We start from the raw sequence: 21630 nt of genomic DNA on the forward strand, positions 1-21630 counted from the left end.
TTTATTAATATTTGGAATTTAGGTCATGAGCAATAAGAAAAGTAATATGTTGTAACACTTAGTTTTCACATTAATGTATAAATAAGTGTATGGTATAATCCATTTGCCCTGATGTCAATCTGTACTCTTAATTCTTTTGTATTTATTTATTTTTATTTTTATTAATTACAGTTTGTATTCACTTTGTATCCCCCCTGTTCCTTCCTCCGTCCTCTCCTCCTAATCTCACCCTCCATCTTTCCCACCCTTGTCCCTCTCCCAGTAAAAGGGAGGACCTCCTCCCCTTCCCTCTGATCTTAGTCTATCAGTTCTCATAAGGAGTGGCTGCATTGTCATCTTCTGTGGCCTGGTAAGGCTGCTCCCGCCTCAGGGGGAGGTGATCAAAGAGCAGGACAATCAGTTCATGTCAGAGACAGTTCCTGTCCCCAATACTATGGAACCCACTTGGATACTGAACTGCCATCGGCTATCTCTGTGCAGGGGTTCCAGGCCATCTCCATGAGTGGTCCTTGGCTCGAGTATCAGTCTCAGAAAAGACCCCTGTGCTCAGACTTTTTGGATCTGTTGCTGTCCTTGTGGTTTCCTTCACTGTCCAACATATGATTACAAATTCTTTTGTTCTTATGCTTGTGGTAAATATTTTCTTTGAAGTGTACATTGAAACCCCATGAGAATTGAAGGAGCTCTCTCTTCCTTTCTCTCTTATTTTTCTCTATAATTACTCCTGCACTTGAGTTCTTGAAGTGCGGAAAGAAATCCAATAAGGCTGATCTGTTTTCAGGTACACATACAAACAAACAAAACCACTGCTTGATATAAGCCTAGTTTACAATTAAATACAAACATCCTGGCATTGAGAGGAAGTTGTGCTGTTTAACTTAGTGTTGCCTTTACAAAAAAAAAAAATGTGATTATTGGTTGTAGTTCTTCAAATAGAAAAGCATGACATACACATGTGAAAGTGCTGCACAGTCCTAGTTTTTAAAAACATTACTTGCTATCAATATGAATGTCTGTATGTGTACATGTATATATTCATGTGCTTATGAGTGCTAACCAGTGCCAGGTCAGGAGGTGACAAAACAGTTTTGCAAAGTTAGTTTTTTTCTTACCACTTTTATTTGGGTCTTGGGGATTAAAAACGTGTGTCAGTCTTGCATGGAAAATACTTTTACCTGTTGAACCCCATTGCTAGGCTTGTCATTTAATCTTGACATAATTTTGGGAGAAAATGATAGCCTGTATAATAATACAAAATAATTCAAAAAATGAATATGAATTTAAAGAAACATTTAAGGTGAAACATTTCATTTGGTATTTGCAGATTTTCAACCAATCAGAGCATGTCTTCTATCTATTTATTCTGCTTTTTCTTATACCAATCCTATCTCCTCAGTTTCTTTTTTATTTATGTTCTTTTCAAAGGAGTTATGGATTGCCTCAAGGGACCATTGGATCAAGAAAAGGTCAAGTTCTTGCATTATAGTGAAAAGAATGTATTAGATGCTTAGAGTTCACTAGGCCTACATTTTATATACTTAAAATAAAAAAGGCACAAAAATATATATCAACAATGGCATATAATAACTATACATGTTATTATGTAAGCACAGTTTGACAACTATAACCAAATTCATGAGACTCTTAGCTATTTGTGAATATCTGAAGAAACTTATAATTTTTAAACATTGGGGAATAAAGTTGATTCCTAGCAAATAAAATCATTTGTCATATATGAAATGAGAATAATTATCAGAATGAGATCTGACATTAAGTTATGATTCATGTCACTTTTCCTTTATTCACACAAGGGTTTACTAAATGGGGCATCTTTGTATTGCAGAAGAAAAGGGAAGCTGTGGCTATTTATATGGCCCTAGTGTTGCAGAACACCATCTACTGTTTGTTGGCTGGTTGGTTGGTTGGTTTACATGATCATGAATTTTACAGTATTTTTTCTACTTTCTATTATTTTCATTTATTACAATGTATTCAATTTGTATCCAGGCTGCGGCCTCCTACCACATCTCCTCCCGATCCCACCCTTCCTCCTTCTTCACCCCTTATGCCCCTTCCTTAGTCCACTAATAGCGGAGAGTTCCTCCTCTCCTATTTGACGCAAGCCTGTCAGTTCTCATCAGAGCTGGTTGCATTGTCTTTCTCTGTGGCCTCCCCCACAGGGGGACGTGATCAGAGAGCATGCCACTGAGTTCATGCCAGAGGAAGTCCCTCCTCCAGGAGTTTTATTTGTGTTGAGTTACACAGTGTGTTTCACTTAACAGCAGAGTGCCTATCTCAAACTTCTGGCTTTGTATGTGAATATTTTCAACTTAGTAGATTCTCACTGTTAGGTTAACCACAGACTATTTTCCATGAAGATTCATGTTCAAAGACTTGCTTCAAAACATTTTCTCTTCTGTATCTTGTTTTGATTTGCCCAGTGTTGTTTCCATTTTTAACAAGTTTTACCAATAGAGAGCTCCAGCAATACTGGTGACTATCCTTGCTCTTCAGCAGTGTTTTCAGTAAATATAAACAAATTTTTTACCTAAAAAAATTAAACTTAAGATAATAATTTGTTTTGAGTACTTTTGGCCTCCTTTTATTTTTCTTCATGAATGCTATCACTCTCTCTTTTATAATGTTTGACCTTTTTTGTTTTTTATCAAACATAATTACAGATGTAATTGAATCTAATGTATGCTTCCCTCATTCATTATAAATTTGTGAGCTGCCTTTGATTCAGTGTTCAAAGTTACCTTTACTCTTTTAAACAAAGTTATAGCTGTGCAGTGCTTACTTCTGTTTGCTGGGATATGTACCTACTATCCTGTAAGAACAGGAGAGAAAACTTCTAGCATTATATTTTATCATTTTCAAGGTAAATATTGGCTGAAGCATGAAGTCTAAAGTGATGATAAAATAAAGTCCTTTACTAATTGAGTATATTTTTACACTTTGTAAGATGCTTTATTCTCTAACATGTTTTGTATTTATTTGTATTCAGTAATCATATTTATCAGTTCAGAAATATCATTTCATTCATCCAGCTCCCATCCAATTTTAATTTTCATGATATGTTTTAGGTGCCCTTATATATCCTAGAATTTGTGTTTTCTTTACTCACACTAAAACTTTTTATGCACAAAGATTTTTTATAATTTTTATTTTTTATATTAATTACAGGTCATTTGTTTTGTATCCCAACTGTAGCCCCCTCCTTCATTAACTCCCAATCCCACCCTCTTTCCCTCATCTTCTCCCTGCCCCTCTCCAAGTCCACTGATAGGGGAGGACCTCCTCCCTTTTCATCTGACCCTATTTTATCATGTCTTATCAGGACTGGCTGCATTGTCCTCCTCTGTGGCCTGGTAAGTCTGTTCCTCCCTTTTGGGGGGAGAGGTCAAACAGCCCACCACTGGGTTCATGTCAGAGACAGTCCCTGTTCCCCTTACTAGGGAAAGACACTTGGATGCTGAGCTGTCATGGGCTACATCTGCGCAGGGGTTCTAGGTTATATCCATGCATGGTCCTTGGTTGGAGTATCAGTCTCAGAAAAAACCACTGTGCCCAGATATATTTGGTCCTTGTGGCACTCCCGTCTTCTCCAGATATTACTAACTTCCCCTTCTTTCATATGATTTCCTGCACTCTGCCCTTGGTTTAATTTTGAGTCTCAACATCTGCTCTGATACACTGCTAGATAGTCTTTCAGAGGCCATCTATAATGGGCTCCTGTCATGTTTCTTGTTTTCTCCTATTTCTAATGTCCATCCCATTTGTCTTTCTAAGTTAGGATTGATCATCTTAACCGGGAACCTCCTCCCAGATATCCCTCAACTGAAGAATGTATACAGAAACTGTGATACATTTACACAATGGAATACTACTCAGCAATTAAAAACAAGGAAATCATGAAATTTTTGCAGGCAAATGATGGGGTCTAGAAAAGATCACCTTGAGTGAGGTATCCCAGAAGCAGAAAGATGCACACAGTGTATACTCACTTATAAGTGGATACTAGAACCATAAGATAGGATAAACATACGAAAATGTGTACACCTAAAGAAGATAAACACATCAGCTTTCATCAACAGATTATTTCTTGATGGAGGTGTCTTTCTCCCTCACTGGTAAAGATCAAGCCGTGGTCCTTCATTTCAAAGTTCTACATGTTTTATTCTCGTGGCCATAGAATGTTTAGTTGAACATTAGTGCCAAAACATCCTAGTTTAAGTCCCTATCACACAATTATACTGGCTTTATTGCTTCTGGGGAAAGATTTGTCAGAGGATTTGGAATAATATTTCATTGTAGCAAATAAAATGCCATGGTAGCAGTTCTGGTTTTTTAAGCTTTCCCAGTTCCATCCAGCATTCTCTGACAAGCTGCTTTCCATGTAGGCAGATTCAGTGTTGTTTTTATCACTTAGATTATCTTTCTACGAAAGACTATCTTTCTACGGAAGATTTTTTTTAAAGAAACTGAAAAAGTATTATTATACTCTCAACTGTTATCTAAATGAACAGAATTCCATGAAATGTTAAAAAAAAACTATTTCTGTCCACGTATATGCAACTAAATATTTAGTTTTGTTTTCCTGTGCATACGGTATACATGTATGGTTTATATTTGCTGAAAATAAGATAATATATGCAAGTAATCTTCTAGAATTTATTAGCTAGTGTCATTATTAAGAAGACCCTATCAATGTTTTGCCGAATAGTGAAGGTGATGAAATGTGCTCTGAACACTGAAGGAATATAGTAGACTTACACTCTAGATGGTACTCTTTCACTATTAAAATCTATTTATTATGCAGTAGATTGTACTGATTTTGGCCTTATTGATTATATGTTCCTGCAACTTTTTGGTGTAGATGATGTCTGCACAAAAATTTTTTTAAATTTCTTCCAACTGTTTTGTTTTCTCCCTTTCACTTCCCCCCTCCCTGCCTTTCTCCCTCTCTCTTTTTTTTTTTTTTTTCAAGACAGGTTTCTGTGTAGCCTTGGATGTCTTAGACTCACTTTGTAGACCAGGCTGTCCCTGAACTCACAGATATCTGCCTGTCACTGCCTCCCTGAGTGCTGCGGTCACAGGCATTTGCCACCATGCCCTCTCTGATTTCTCTTTCTTTCTTTTTTTTTCTGGCTGTATTTCTTTCTGTCTCTCTTTAACTCTCTGACTATTCACACACACACACACACACACACACACACAGTTTCTCTCTCTCATTTAGGTAGGGTCTCACTATGTAAACCAAGCTGTCCTTGAACTCACAAAGAACTGATAGCCTCTGCTTGTACCTCTGACCTTACAGGGGAAGTGTTGGGCTAAAGGCAAAAAGTACCACATTAAGTCAATTGTATGTTATATGTCTATATGAGTGAGTACATACTATTTGTGTCTTTCTGCTTCTGGGACAGCTCACTCAAGATGAACTTTTCCAGATCCCACCATTTACCTGCAAATTTCATGATTTCCTTGTTTTTTATTGCTGAGTAATATTCCATTGTGTAGTTATACCACAATTTCTGTATCCATTCCTCCACTGAGGGGCATCTGGGCTGTTTCCAGCTTCTGGCTATTACAAATAAGGCTGCTACAAATCTGGTTGAGCAAATGTCCTTATTGTGAACTTGAGCCACTTTTGGATATATGCCTAGGAGTGGTATGGCTGAATCTTGAGGAAGCGCTATTCCTAGTTGTCTGAGGAAGCACCAGATTGCTTTCCATAGACATATAAAATAGGATAAACCTACTAAAATCTGTAGACCTAAAGAAACTAATCAAGAGGGAGGACTCTTGCTAAAATGCTCAATCTTTATCCAGAAAGGCAAAGAGAATGAACATCAGGAAAAGGAGAAAAGAGGGAACAAGTCAGGAGCCTGACACAGAGGACCTCTGAAAGGCTCTGCCCTGCAGACTATCCATGCAGATGCTGAGACTTATGGGCAACCTTTGGGCAGAGTTCAGGAATCTTATGAAAGAAGTGGGAAACACTAAGATCTTGAGAGGACAGGAACTTCACAACAAGAGCAACAGAACCAAAATATCTAAGCACAGGGGTCTTTCCTGACATGATACTCTAACCAAATACTATTCATGGAGATAACCTAAGACCCCTGCACAGATTTAGCCCATGGCAGTTCAGTATCCAAGTGGATTCCATTGTAATAGGAACAGGGACTGTCTCTGACATGAACTGATTGGCCTGCTCTTTAATTACCTCCCCCTGAGGGGGAAGCAGCATTACCAGGCCACAGAAGAAGACAATGCAGCCACTCCTGATGAACCTAATTGACTAGGATCAGAAGGAAGGAAAAAAAGACCTCCCCTATCAGTGGACTTTGGGAAGGACATGCATGCAGAAGGTGGAAGAATGTTGGGATTGGGAAGGGAGGAGAGAGGGAACCACAGGGGGGGATAAAAAGTGAATAACATAATTAATAAAGAATTAAAAATGTTAATTCTATGACATTTTGTAAATGTCTTAACGTAAGTAAAGCCAGTAGTAAAGATTAAAAGCTCTTAGGCCTTAAACTGATAAAGTTAGTCATACCAATAATTTTAATTTATGGGACTAACAAAAGAGTAATTTTCAGAATAACCATCAGATATAGAATAAAGATGCCTTTTTTTGTAAAACAAAATAAAACATGCAAGACATAAAAGATGAACAAAATTAGTATTAAGTTTTAAAACTCCTCCTTAAACGTGAAAAGCACTAATCTACCTTAAAAAAAAAAAAGAAACAAGAAAGAAAAACAAAATTTATGTTTCCTGGCAACTTTTTTTGGCATTGCTAGTGGGGTAGGTTATGTCTCCTTATTCAATTTCAGTTTCTCCATGTGAACATGTTTCTCATGTGGCAAATTTCTCCCTGGGATGTTGGCAATTTACCCAAATATCAGCAACTATAAATATTATTATAAAAAGCAAAAAAAGATAATAAATTCATTTCATTAATTTATATATAATAAAACATTCAAGTCCAGTAAATATTAAGTAAAAATTGGATAGTACTATTTTGATATAATAGTATAATTATTTTTTGAATAATGAGGGTTATCTTTTTTACATTTAAATATGCTACCTAAAAACTTTTTCTGAGGAGAATTTAAGTTACTTTTAACAGAAACAGATATTTATCTTTTGCAAGGTCACCCTTACTTTGTTCATTTGGACCCATTGACCTCTTGAATTCTGAAAGTCCTGATTTATTGTTTCAATAACTGCCAAAATGATCATAAAATAATTTACTTCATCAATTGTCCAGAAACTAAATCTGTTATCTACCTTATTTTCCTTTTTTAAGAGGATCAATAAATTATAAAGCTTGTATAAAATAATCAAGAAAACTCAATCCCATTTCATATACAATTATGGCTACCAAAAAGTCTCAATTACAAAATACTGAAAAAAAAAACAAAACAAAAAAAAACATTGAACTAAAAGAGTGAATTCTACTGTGGTGCTACCACCATATAACAGTTTTGATTATTTTAAAGAATTGTAGTTTCCACAATGGCATCAAGCCACCATCAGAGGGTGTTAATAGGTAAAGAAATCATATTTATTATAAATTATCTATGCACAGTTAATACCCACTCTCACGTCTTTTAAACTCACTACTTTCCCTGCCACTTCTTTAATCTTCTCCCTAAGATCCTTAAGTATTGTTGTATTCACTAGGAAACAAAGAGTAAAACGATGCTGACATTACATAAACAGTAAAATAAAGACAGTGAGGGCCTGGTAACCAAAGGAGCCATCAGCCATGTTGAAGTTCCAGAACCAATATATTCAAATGGAGGAATTCAGTGTTCCACAGACATGGTTAGGTCCTGGTACCGACTGTAGCTTTGTCATTGACAATAAAACATCCTAGACTGTACCAAATTCTTTGTCATTGGCTCAGGGCCTCCCTAAAGAGAATGTGACCTTGGTTTGAATGCGGGCATGGATTTGGAAATGAACAGCTGCAGGATATCAGGATCCAACCCCCTTGCAGCTGAACAGTGAAACATTTTTGAATACTAACCTGAATGGGTGTTACTCAAATTAATTTCTGACAAAATTCAGAAATTGATGGTGTTGCAATTGCCAATCACAAGGGTTTGTTCTCTTGCAGTGGTGTTTTATGATGACATAAATGTCTATTAGTTATCTTCAGAGGACAACTGTGTGATACCTAAATTCTTGGAAGCATATTAATTATGTTGGCATCACATAAGTCTATACCTAGGATCAAGGACAGTTTAGGGTTCACTGAAAAACTATTGCATTCTCTCTAGAACTTTCTACCTCACTCACCAAGGTAGACTGTTTGAATATAGATCTCACAGATCTAGTGCCTGAGACTATATATTTTGTGTACTAAATTTGAAATGGAATGCTTCTGGTAAATTATATAATATTGTTATATAAATATAAGGATCCCTTATGTTTTTGTATTCTGATTTGTTCAGCTCAGCATTGAGTAACTTTGGAACATCAATAGCCATGAAAACATTTTCTCCATTCCTACCTCCTATAGGTGGCCATGACCTTGTTTCCTTGAATGCTTTATTTTTCTTTCTTTATGTTGTTCTTTATTCCCTTTCTTGTAGTTAAATTGAACTTTTAAAACTTTCATCTGTTCACTTATAAGTAGATTTTAGCTACATATTACAGGATAAGCATACTATGAGGCACAAACCCAGGAAGATAAGTAACAAGGAAAATCCAAGGGAGAGTGCATAAATCTTACTTGGAAGCAGAGATAGAATAGAGAAAGAGATAGTGGCTGAAGAGAAGTAACATGGTAGAAGAGGGGACGCAGGGAATTAAGAGAGTAGAGAACAGACCTGTGGAGAGCAAGGGTGAGAGAACAGAAGTCCTGTAGGGAAAAGAGAAACTGAGGGTGGAGTTATCTCTGTGACAATCTGAAAACCTAAGTCAGGGTTGGCTCCTGGAAGGATATGAGGGGTAGGTAAGCAGAAACTCTTAGTAGCAGAGGCCGTAGAGATTGAAGAGGAAACCCTATAGCTGTACTAGTCTCCTGGTAGAGTAAGGGGCCCATCAATCCACCCACAAAAACATCGACCCAAAATTTACCCTGCCTACAAGAGTGCAGGGATAAAGATAGTGCAGATAGAGCAGAGAATGAGGGAATGCCAAATCAATATCTGAATCCCCGGCACTATAATAGATACTCTGCTAAGCTTGAAGACAGGAGCCTGTCAGACTTGTCCTTTGAGAGTCTCTTCCCAGCAGGACCTCAAAATAGAGTCTGAGATTCCCAGCCAAACGTTGGAAATACATAGGGAGTCTTGAGGAAAAGTGGGAGGAAAGGGTAAAGGACTTAAAGGTGACAGGAGCTCCACAAGAAGAGCCAACTAACCAGGGCCCAGAGGAGCTTGCTGAAACTGAAACATCAATCAAGGATAACGCATGAACTGGAAGTAGGCCCCCTACAAAATGTAGCAGATGGACAGCTTAGGATTTATGTATGTCCTCTAGTAAGGGAAAGTAGCGACCGCATTGGACACAAACTCACTTGTCACTTCCCTCTGGCCAGTCTGCCTTGCCAGGCCACAGTGAAATGGACAAGCTCAGTCCAGATGCAACTTCAGAAGCTGGGGTAAATAGGAAAGGTACCTCCCATTTTCTGAGGAAAAGGGAAGGGGGAGGAAGGAAATATGGGACTGGGATGGAAGGAGGAATGGGTCTAAAACAAGGATTTAAAGTGAATAACAAAATACTTTCATATATTTCTCTACTTTTACATGTAGGGTTAAATCAGTCTGTTACATTTTTACTGTAAGATTAACAATGAGAGTTTAAATTGATTTCATATTCTCTAGATATCTGACATTCTTTTCTTACTTCAAGTCCAGGTGTACTTACATGTGCGTTTTAATGCTTGCATGTATGTGCATGTGTCTGCATTTGTGCATGTATATGTATATGTTTTAGGTGCACCTGTGTTTTATCTGCACATATTTGTGCATGTGTTTATGTGTGTCCATGTAGATCTGTTTGTTTACATGTATATATATATACATATTTATATGTATGTGATTGTGTGATTGCACGTGTGTTAGCATAGCGTTTTCTGTCCCACTGTCCACATTGTTCTATCAGTTACTCAGAAGTCAAATTTAATAGCCATGCTCAACATTTTAGAAGTCTCTACTTTTCTCATAACTGAGTCTGTAAAATTCCACTCAGACATTTCTCAATATGTATCTTCCAGTGCTGTATATTTCCTATGTAATACTTTTACCCTTTTACTATTTGTTTCTTAATAAATTTAAGCAGATTACCATCCATAAGAAAAAAAAAACCCACATTATTATCCATACAAAAGAGGGAGAGAAGGTCCATTTAGATATTTTTGGTTTATTCTTCATTATCTCCCTGAATATTTATGAAAATAATTTAAGTTTTTTTATTGAAAATATACAAAATGAAGGCTTTTTTTTTCAGACAAAGTAAGTTTATTTTTCATGAGGAAAGCTTGCTAATTTTTTTGAAACTTTCTACATGTTTGTTTCTCTTTTGTCTCATAAATAATAATAGTCTAATTAATAACAATGTGTGTAACAAGCTTTTCTTCAGCACTGCTGTATTTTATACCTTCATCTAGAATGAAACTGGTACAGTTACCAAAGTAACCTTATAGGCTTAGAACAAGGCCTAAGAGACAAACAAAAATGCATTATCCATTCTTTTGAATCCATAATATTCTAGGTTCACTTGTAATGTGATTCTGTATTCAGTGCTCTCATACAATTTGTATTCTCTGAGTCCTTCATTCATAACTGATCTTTGATCAAGTCTGAGTAGGGCACTGTATTAAATATATTTTGGATCTTAGAGTATTAATAACTTCAAAATCACTTTGTCAAAATTCTTCCCTCTCTTTACACTATATTTACCAAATTTGTGTAACATGGAGAATATTTTTTCCTTTAAAATTTGAAATAGCCTATAAATCTGAGTTATGTTTGCCCATAACAATCATAACTTAAAATCATTAGGTTTCATATATGAGCTGTTATCCTTTAAATGAGATTTTTCCTCACAAAATATTAATAATATATTATTAAGTTTTAATACCCATACTGCTGTTATAAAGTATTTATTATTTTGGGTTCTTTTAAAATGAAACATTTTAAGTGGCTTAAAGGAGAGTTTCACATAATAGGGTATTAAAAGACACTTCAGCTCTGTAGCGGTTTGAATGAAAATAGCTCCAGAGGCTCACAGGAAGTGGCACTAAGTTTCATTTCATTAATTTATTTATTTACTTACTTATTTATTTTATTTATCTATCTATTTATCTATTTATTTATTTATTTATTTACTTATTTATTTATTATTTACAGTTTATTCACTTTGTATCCCAGTTGTAACCCCCTCCCAAGTTTCCTCCCAGCCTCACTCTCCATCCCTCTTTCTCCCCTATCCTTTTTCCCTATTCCACTGATAAGGAAGTCCTCCTCCTCTACTAACTGACCCTAGCCTTTCAGGCCTGGATCCTCTTCCTTTGTGGGCTGGCTATGTCACCCCACCAGGGAGAAGTGAACAAGGAGCAGGAAACGGAGTTCATGTTAGTGACTGTCTTTTCTCCTCTTACTAGGGAATACATGGAGACTGAGCTGTCTATGGGCTACATCTGAGCAGAGGTTCTAGGTCCTCTCTTATATGGTCTTTGGTTGATACAGTCTAAAGGAAGTGGCACTATTAAAAAGTACGGCCATTTTGGAGAAGGTTGGCTATGATGCAAGAAATTAGTCACTGGAGGTCTTAGATACTCAAGCCTGATCCAGAGTCACTCTCTCTTTTCTGCTGACTGTGTATTCAGGGGTAAAACTCTTAGCTACCTCTCTGGTACCATGTTTGCCTCCATGCCCCTATATTTCCCACTGTGACCACATGAATTAAACCTTTGAACTTCAAGCTAGCCCCACTTAAATATACTTTTTTATAAGAGTTGTCATGTTTGTCAGATGTGGTGGTCTATGCCTGTAATCCCAGTACTCAGGGAGGCAGAGGCATGCAGATCTTTGTGAGTTCATGGCCAGCCTGGTCTACCTGCTCTACAAAGTAAGTGACTCTAGGACAGCCCAGGCTGGACAGAAAAACACTGTCTCAAAAATCTGCCCCCCATAAAAAGAAAAATAAACAAGAAAGATGTCATGGCCATGATGTTGCTTCAGATCAATAAAAACCCTAACTAAGACAAGCTCCATGGACAATTGTAGCTAGGTGATATCACCAATGAGATTCATTTCCTCCCACTGTCTATGTGCTTCAAAACAACTGTGAGATAGTGAGTTGTGTTTTGATGGTCTCTGTTTCTCCTTTGAAAAGATGGCACTCAGATATGAAATAAGTAAGTACAAATCAGAGTTAAAGTCTCAGCCAGGTGATAATGCCTTATATTTTCTGATCCAATAAGAGTCAATGAATAAATTAATAAAATGAATATCAATTTAAACTCTTCAAAGACTTTTGTTTTGATATAGCTATATGTGAAGTTATTTCATGGGACAAAGGTGATTTCATATTTTGTAAGCAACCCAATAGTTTCTAAATCATTACCCTGAAATATTTAAAATATTTAAAAGAACATTTTACATCGGATAGTAAAGCTCTGTTGTCAATAGTTTATGTATTTAAATATATTGAGCACCTAAAATTGGTTTCAAGTAATATTCTGGGTATTTTATGATGCAATTTTCTTTCTTAAGACATAGTATTAATTAACTTCTCAATCTGGTTGAGGTTAGCCTCATTTTTTACAAAGATAATATTTTTCCAGGTCATTTGATACAGAAGAATGGCTTTTGTGGCTTTCAAGTAAAATAATAAATGGTAAAATTAATTAAATGCCAACTGTGTAATAACCACTATGCTGAAAACATTTTCTCTATTAATCCTCTCAACAACCTCATGAGGTGTTATTATAATACCTACTTACAGATAAGGGAACAGTGTAATGAGTCTTTGTTACTACCCCGCAGCTATCTGACCCATAAACATTAGGTCTGGCATTTAAATCCATGTTTGTTCTGACTTCAAACCCATGTGTAAATGAAAAAGTACTTTTTACTACCCTCTTAAGTAACAGTGTCCAGGGCTCACAAATAAAACTGATAAATAAAGTTTCCTAACTCACAAATCAAACTGACAACTGGTTGATAAATAAGAGACAGCAAGCAGGTTTGGTTTTTTGGTTTTGTTGTGTTTTTTTTTTTTTTTTTTTTTTTTTTTTTTATTCAATGAATGTGCACACACTCAACAAAATGTTGAATAAGTCATTAGAATTGGAGTCATATGTACTATATTAACAAAGATAAATATATTTATGGAGAATGATAAGAGAAATGCTGAGAGGTTTAGGCTTCTTGAGTAAATGTCATTGACTGCTTTTAACTGATATAACAAATTACTTGAGATATTTCAATTTGTACAAAACGAAAGTTTTACTAATGTGGTCACTTGTAAGGGACTCATGCTGCCTGTAGTCAAGGCAGAAGGGCAGTGGGAAAGCAGGCATATTTAAAAGAGTATGCATTTGAGAAAAAGGGTAAGTTGTTATGTTTTTCACCACTAACATTTATGGCTCCTGAGTATATGTTCTTGGAGATCTGAGTCGGTCTTGATCAGGCTTGATCAGGTCAACAGAATATTAGCCAAGTTTCTCAGAATCATGTCTACCTATTGCTAAACAATCCACTTAACAAAATCACTTTTTCACAAGTCAGTGTCATTACTGTGGACACCAAGATTCCAGTACATGATTTCTGATATTTAACTGATAGACCATAGCTGATGTAGATAAGTATACAAAGTAAACTAATAAAATACAAATATTATTTTATGAAAACTTAGTTTTTGAAGCCAACCCACTATATGATTCCTGTATATGGAGATAAATGCTGCTTTCCTGTTCTTGTTATGGCAGTGGGTAAGAGAATCATCCTATAAAGGGATGTTTATACTATGTCTTTGGATGGAAAGGGAGGAGGGCTAGAAGGATTCTGGGTTTTAATTTGTTCTCATCTTAAGCTAATACTGAGGTTAAAAAAATACTTTATTGAGGGATCAGTGCTTAGACAGGACTCTCCCATATATAAAACTCTTATATATAAGCAGTCATTTCATGAAATCATTTTTAAAATATGCTCCATTTCTAATATTCTATTATTACTTCCTTTTTATTCAGTGCTATGGAGAAGTGATTCTTCTCTCCTTTACAGGATTATTCTAGAGATGTTATTTCTATTTATAACAAAATTTCAGTAGGATTTATCTAAACAAGAGTTTTATTTTAGATGTTGCCAACAATATGATATAAACACCCTCATTTCATAAACAACCTACATTTATTATTGTTCCACATATTTCAAAGAACAGCATCAAATTACCAAATTACCACTCAGATATACTCATTGTAACCATGTATGGCATTTCATTTTCTATTTCTCTTTCCAAATCCCAGAAAATATCCTAATATTTTAAATTCTTTTTTTTAATGTGTTATTAATTACACTTTATTCATTTTGTATCCCCCCATAAGCCCCTCACTCCTCCCCTGCTGATCCCACCCTCCCTTCCCTTTCTGCACGCATGCCACTCCCCAAGTCCACTGATAGGGGAGGTTCTCCTCTTCTTTCTGATCTTAGTCTATCAGTTCTCATCAAAAGTGGCTGCATTGTTCTCTACTGTGGCCTGGTAAGGCTGCTCCCCCCTCCATCTTATACCTAAATGGAGAATCTAATGTAAATTCATGTTTCACAGTAACTCCAAAAACATCAGCGTCATGAAGCTTTGTATGCTTCCCAGATCTGTGCACCTAAAATGTTGTATTTACTGTTTTTAAAAACTTTGATACTGTTTCCTGTTTTCTCCTTCTTCCAGTGTTCACCCCATTTACCTTTCTGAGTGAAAACTGATCATCTTACCCAGGATCCTCCTTCGAGCTCAGCTTTCTTTAGGTGTAAAGATTTTAGTATGTTTACCCTTTATTATATGTCTAATATCCACTTATAAGAGATTATATACCATGTGTGTCTTTCTGCTTCTGGATCTGCTTCATGCCTCAACCAGGTCAAGGAGTCTTAAAGAAGAAAGGGGGCCAGGGAAGGGGAACAAAAGGACAGACACAGAGAACAGCAAAGTCAAAAACTCTGTGCGGGGGATTGCTGAGACTGTTGCATCAGCTAAGAACCATGCAAGGTGGGGATCTAGATCCCCTTGCTCAAAATGAACTTCTTATATTTAACAAAAGATGAATTTTGTTTCTCAAACCATTCAGCAAACCATTGCCTTGGTTTTGAACATTAAGATTTATTATTTAAAGTTTTGTATGTGTTTTTCATCATTTTTCTTTGCTTTTGCTGTTTGTATTTTAATTCATATTTGCATTTTAGTAATTATTACTCAATTTGTTTATTTACTGTTGTTTTTTTTGGCTGTGCTTATTTCTGTTTTCAGCCTGAATAATTACATCTAGTTTTCTCTGTAGGGATCGTTTGTAGTAAACAAATTTGAGTTAGTTTCTGTAATGGAATTTTTTTTTTCCTCTTGAACTTGGCAGATAATTTTGCTAAGCAAAATATTCTAGGTTAGCAAAAAGCAGTATTTTAGAACTTTAGGTAGATTTTTTTTTTTCTTGCCTTTAAAGATTCCACTGAGAAATCACCTGTTATTTTGATTGGTATTCAGGAAAGAGGAAAGAAAGTAAGTCTTTTTCAGATTTGGATGGAACAAAGTATTACCCAGAGCAACTGACAACAAACTCTGATATGAGTTCCCACTGACTCCAAGGTAAGGAATCAGTTTAAATTCTACCTAGTCATGAACTCAGTGTCAGGCTCTCAGATCAACTCCCCTTGGGGTTGCAGCCTTGCCAGACCACAAAGGGAGATAATACAGCCAGTCCTGCTGAGACCTGCTGAGCTAGTGTCTGAGAGAAGGAGAAGAGGACCTCCCTTATCAGTGGACTAGGGGAGAGGCATAGGAGAAGAGGAAGGGTGGGATTGGGAGGAGTCAAGGAAGAGGGCTACAACTGAATAAATTACAAAGTGAATAAATTGTAATAAATAATAAATTTTTAAAAGGTTACCTAGTCAGTTTGGGAAACAGTACAGACAACTTTTGTTACTGTTTCTAACTTAACATTTTTATTTAAAATTATATCTTAACCTACCATATATATTTAAAGTAAAGTAAAATAGTGGTTTAGAGTATAAAGGACATTTTAGAATAAGCAGAATGATAGATTACATAGACACGAGTAAAATTACTTTTCAGTATCAAAAGTTAAGGATATTGATAATTACACTAAAGTTGGAGCCAGATTTTAACCATATTTTATGCTTTTTTATGGTTTCAGATTTTGGCTCTCTATCGAATCTTAAAATACAAGGCTAGAGTAAGGCAAAAACTCAGAAAGAGCTAAAGTTTAAATCAGAAATTTTTAGAGTATCTCTGAATTTATTATGCCATTTTTCTTTTAGAGTCATAATGTCTTATAAAAATTAATGTTCTCCTTTCCCTTAACTAATAAACTTATATTTAGTTGTGTTTTTAAATGACAGAAACTGGAACATGAAGACAAGATATGAAAAGTTGCTTTCCATTGTCATGCTGTAATATAGTGTACATGCTTTAAAAATAAAATATGAGTAATATTTCCATTTGAGTTATTGCCTTGTTGTTATATATTGATTTTATTTTTAGTAACTCCAAATGCAAGTATATTACAAAAACTAGGTTAAAAAAATGTTTTTGATAATTGATATTAGTAATAAAAGTATTGTAGCTTTTGAAGGATGATTAAGAGACAATAAAGAAAATATATAGTTACATAAAAATTTATTGAAGATAAAATTGTAAATACATGTTGTAAAGATGAAACTCAAAAACACAGTACATACAGATATTGCATTTTTTGAGGATTATTTTTTATATTGATTGTTAAAGACTCAAAACTTGCTTAAACTTTTTTCAGTTTGATAACAGCTATTCTGTTTTTTAATAGTTTCAAGAATGAGTGCCTGCCCTTATGATACTACCATATCATTGAGATATTTTCCCTATGATCTTGGCTGTACTCAAAGCAACTGTGACCATATGATGCCTCTTGTAGAGGCTCAAGTAGTAGGTTTTGCAAAAGGGTTAAAGTGATCGCTTCTAATGACCTCCTTGGTTAGTTTCTAGAAAGGGCTCAAAATGTAATAGTTGGGTGCCAAGAACATTTGAGAAAAGTTATATACTAAGAGGAAATAAGTTAAATATATTAAGACCAATAAGGGTAATTCTTAGGGTCTGAGAAGAAAGAAAGAACTTAAGATTCAAATACACTGGTCACCAAAGATCATGGAAAATTTTGTTTACTCAAAATGACAACAAGTCCTCATCCTTGAAACAAAATTTAATGTTTATCCACATAAAGTTCTTGTGACTTTGTTCACTTAGCTGAAGACTAGAGACTGACTAATCTATGCAATACTTTCATTAAAAGAAACAAGGAGAAAAATGAAGAGAACCCTCCATTAGCTATTTTAACAGTCAATGTGCTGTGATTACTATAAAATCTCTTAATAAAAATACTGAAAGTATAACAAAACTGTGCTTGTTTTGATGTACATTTAAGATGTATTTCAGAATTGTGTAAATATGAAGTTGGAATAATGATGTATAAAAACAATTCATTACTGTTGAAAATTTAACAATATAGACAGATATAAAGACAAAACATAAACTGGAAAAATTATGCAGAAGGTAAAACATGCTTTAAAATAACAGAGGAGGATTGGATCTCTAAGTATTTTCCATGAATATTAGCCAGTACTCATGGTTCAGCACAAGAGAAATATGAATTTAAGAAGCATGTGCCTGTGTAGAAACAGAGAAAATGTGAAGTCAGCACTGATAGTGCAACAGACAAAGTTGAAAAAAACCTTCTAAAATTATGCTCAAAGTCTTCCCAGCAAGATCAGAACACCAAGGACAATGTATTTTAAAACAGGGAACTAACTCTACTTGATACCTGCCAGGTTTTACTGTCATTGCTGCCTCTGCCATTTTGAGAAAAGGGTATTGCCCTCATGATGCTCTGACTTGACAAGGATTATTCTGTGATCTTTGTTGCTACCACTGCTTGTTTCCACAACAAAGAGCTTGAATACTTCTAGTTCTAAGCAGCAATGAGCACTTTGCACCAAGCCCATTTGAAATTGATATATCACTGGGGAAAAAAATCAAATGTAACAGCACCTATACATGCTCATTTATTTTCATTTTCTGAAAACACATTTAACTACTTTGCAAATTTAATAAACCACCTCACTAATTTAGTTATGAAGAAAGATAAGTTTGCCAATCACAATGGATATATGAATTTCAGTAAGATAGATGTTTAGGTTACCTTGGTTGAATATTTCTAAATATATTGTAACTTTGATGATTTTTCTCAACCTTAGCAGCTAAAATTAAAATGAAATCCAGAAACAACAGTAAGTTTGTGACATAGAAAAACAGATACCAAATTTCATAAAATATAGCTATCAAAAGAAATGAGCACATAGAAGTTTATTTAAATCTGAATTTTATTAAGACACATATTCCATGTCTAAAAACAAAGCCTGTATACAAATACAAATTATCTGTCAAGCAATAGTTTGTTTTTAAATTCAGAACAAAGCATAAAATTAATAGTCTAAACAAAAATTCTAATTCATTTTATCATATTGCTTTCCTATAGTGAATACTGTGTTATTTACTATAAAAAAATGTTAGAATAAATACCTTTGCAGTAGGATACAGCATGTTAATCCCAATGTTTATATGTAAGCAAAAAATTGTTGTTAGGTGGGTTTAATGTATAAAATTAGGTATATCAGAATTGATTGACTAGGGGTAAAGCAAGGCAAATATCATAGATTAAAAGAAAAAAAGGTGACTACAGAGGGTAGCAGGAAATCAAGGGACAGATGAGATATGTGGAGGATGGTGGGGATAGGAAAAAAAAAGAAAATGAAAAAGACGTATTGTTTGAAAAATGCCATAATAAAAATCATATTATTTATAAATTACTAAAATTAAAATAGGATACAAAATGAGTAAAAATAAGTTGTATATATGGGAAAAAGTTAAAATGAAAAAACACAAATTAAAATATTTTTGAAATCATAAAATTTGTAAGTAAATGAACACATTGAACCTGAAATTCATCATAAAGTAACATTATAATAACAAATATCAGATTAGGAAGCCTATTCGTGAATGCAAATGAACAGCAAAGTGCCAATGTAAATAAATGAGCACTTTTAGTGCTTCACTGAAGTCTTGACTGAGAAATTTGAGAGTTTAGGTTGCCAATGAACATATCTGTGTGGGGGGGACTTCTTTGATTATTGATGTAAAAAGACAAAGAGAGGGTGGATTACTGTATTCTCTATGCGGTGGCCTTAAGTAGTAAAAGAAAGGAAGGTAAGCATGCTGAGTGACAAAAATAGAGTGTGAGCTACCAAATAACACTCAAGAATGTCCTAGGCTGCAGTTTTTGCCTCCAGGCTTCTGCTTTGAGTTTCTGTACCAACTTATCCATAAACTGGGACCTAAGTGAGTGTGTAAACTGAAACAAGCACTTTCCTCGTCTAAGTTATTGTGCTTTTGTTAGTTTGGTTTTGGTAAGAGTATTTTATCACAGCAAACACGAAAAGAGAGAAAAGAAAAGAAAGAAAAAGAAAGAAAGAAAGAAAGAAAGAAAGAAAGAAAGAAAGAAAGACAGAAAGAAACTACAACAACTGTTTAGTCCACTAATAATTCGTTATCACAGAAGGATTGCCTTCCTTCTTAAAAGTTTGATTATTTTTTATAATTTTTATTTTTTGTATTTATCACAGGTTATTTACTTTGTATCCTAGCCATAGCCCCCTCCTTCATTCCCTCCCAATCCCACCCTCCCTCCCTCATCTCTTCCTGGTCCCTTTCCAAGTCCACTGATAGGGGAAATCCTCCTCCCCTTCCATCTGACCCTAGCTTATCAGGTATTTTCAGGACTGGCTGCAATGTCCTCCTCTGCAGCCTAGCAAGGCTGCTCCTCCCTCAGGGGGATGTCAAAGATCCAACCATTGAGTTCATGTCAGAATAGTCCCTGTTTCCTTACTAGGGTACCCACTTGGAGACTGAGCTATCATGGGCTACATCTGAGCAGGAGTTCTAGGTTGTATCCATACATGGTACCTGGTAGGAGAAACAGTCTCATAAAAGACTGCTGTGCCCAGATATATTTGGTCCTTGTGGAGCTCCTGTCCTCTCCAGGTCTTATTAACTCCCCCTTCTTTCATATGATTCCTTGCACTCTGCCCAAGGTTTGCTTATGAGTCCATAAGCTGCAGAAGAGAGATCAAGCTTTTGGTGGATTTAGTCTTTAGAGAGGTTCACTTGTCTTAATCATATGCACTCTTTTGCATAGCAGTAATATGTCATCTTTCTTCTGTTATTTCATTCCATCTGCACTGAATCCTAGAGGGTAAATTTTAGAGATTTTCTCTAAGTACATCTGTCCAAGGAAGAGAGGACATATATCTTCCTTTTTTTAGATCTAAAAAGTCACACAGTGGAAACTATTTTCATTTTCCACGTAACACTCTATATTGAATATAGAGTGGCCTTTTATATGTAATTTGATTTGGCTATGATTTTCTTTCCTTTTTTCTTTTTAAATTCCCTGTCCAAAGCAAACATACAGTAAAAGGTTATGGAACAGATCAATTTATATCTTAAGAATGTAATTTGTTACTTTTAATAACATTCTAGTATTGAGTTAAAATAACACCAAGAGTTCCATTGTATAATTTGGGAAACAGTATATTTATGAAAATGTATTTTTCTCTTCTCACAATTTCACAACATTCTCTCCACTGATATTCCGATTAGATTTTCCAATCTTAGCATGAAATAATCAAGTAAAGTCGTGCACAATAGTTTGCTGCAGTTAGATTTTACTGCAATAATCTAGAAGTACCTTGGAGATGGAGCAGGAAACCAAATGGTTAAACAGCCTTTGGAGGGATTATCTGGCATGTGTTTGTTTTTATAGAAGCTGAGTTTTACTTAGTCTTGACTCACTGAGCCTGAAATTCTTAGAGACACTTCAGGGAACTTAACTCCCTGCTGTTCAAATGGCAGGACCCTGTAAATGAGTTCCTTAGGTAGATACCATTGCCTGCTGCTTCAGATTACATGATTACATTTTAAAACCTTATCAATGAGAGAGAGGGAGAGAGATAAAGGGAGAAAGAGAGAGGGAGTGAGGAAGATAAAAGATCACAAAAACTAGTTTTTTTTTTAAATGACAGTGAATATTTATAACCATTTAAGGCATCTAGCATGTTTTAGTCATTTGTCAAATACAAAAAGGATTTGTACCAATTCAAGTCTGAATTGATTTTTTTCTAATATCATTAGATTTATTTAAATGAAACCATATCAATTTTTTTAGAATTAAGTAAAATAATCTGATTTCATAAAATATTTATAGTTTAATATTGGACATTAAAATAGGTTTGTTGAGTATCTGAATCGAGAGGTGAGAGTGGGCTCCTACCCATATCACCCACC

This window comes from Psammomys obesus, unplaced genomic scaffold, assembly GCF_907164565.1.
Source record: "Psammomys obesus unplaced genomic scaffold, mPsaObe1.curated_primary_1811, whole genome shotgun sequence".
NCBI lineage: Eukaryota > Metazoa > Chordata > Mammalia > Rodentia > Muridae > Psammomys > Psammomys obesus.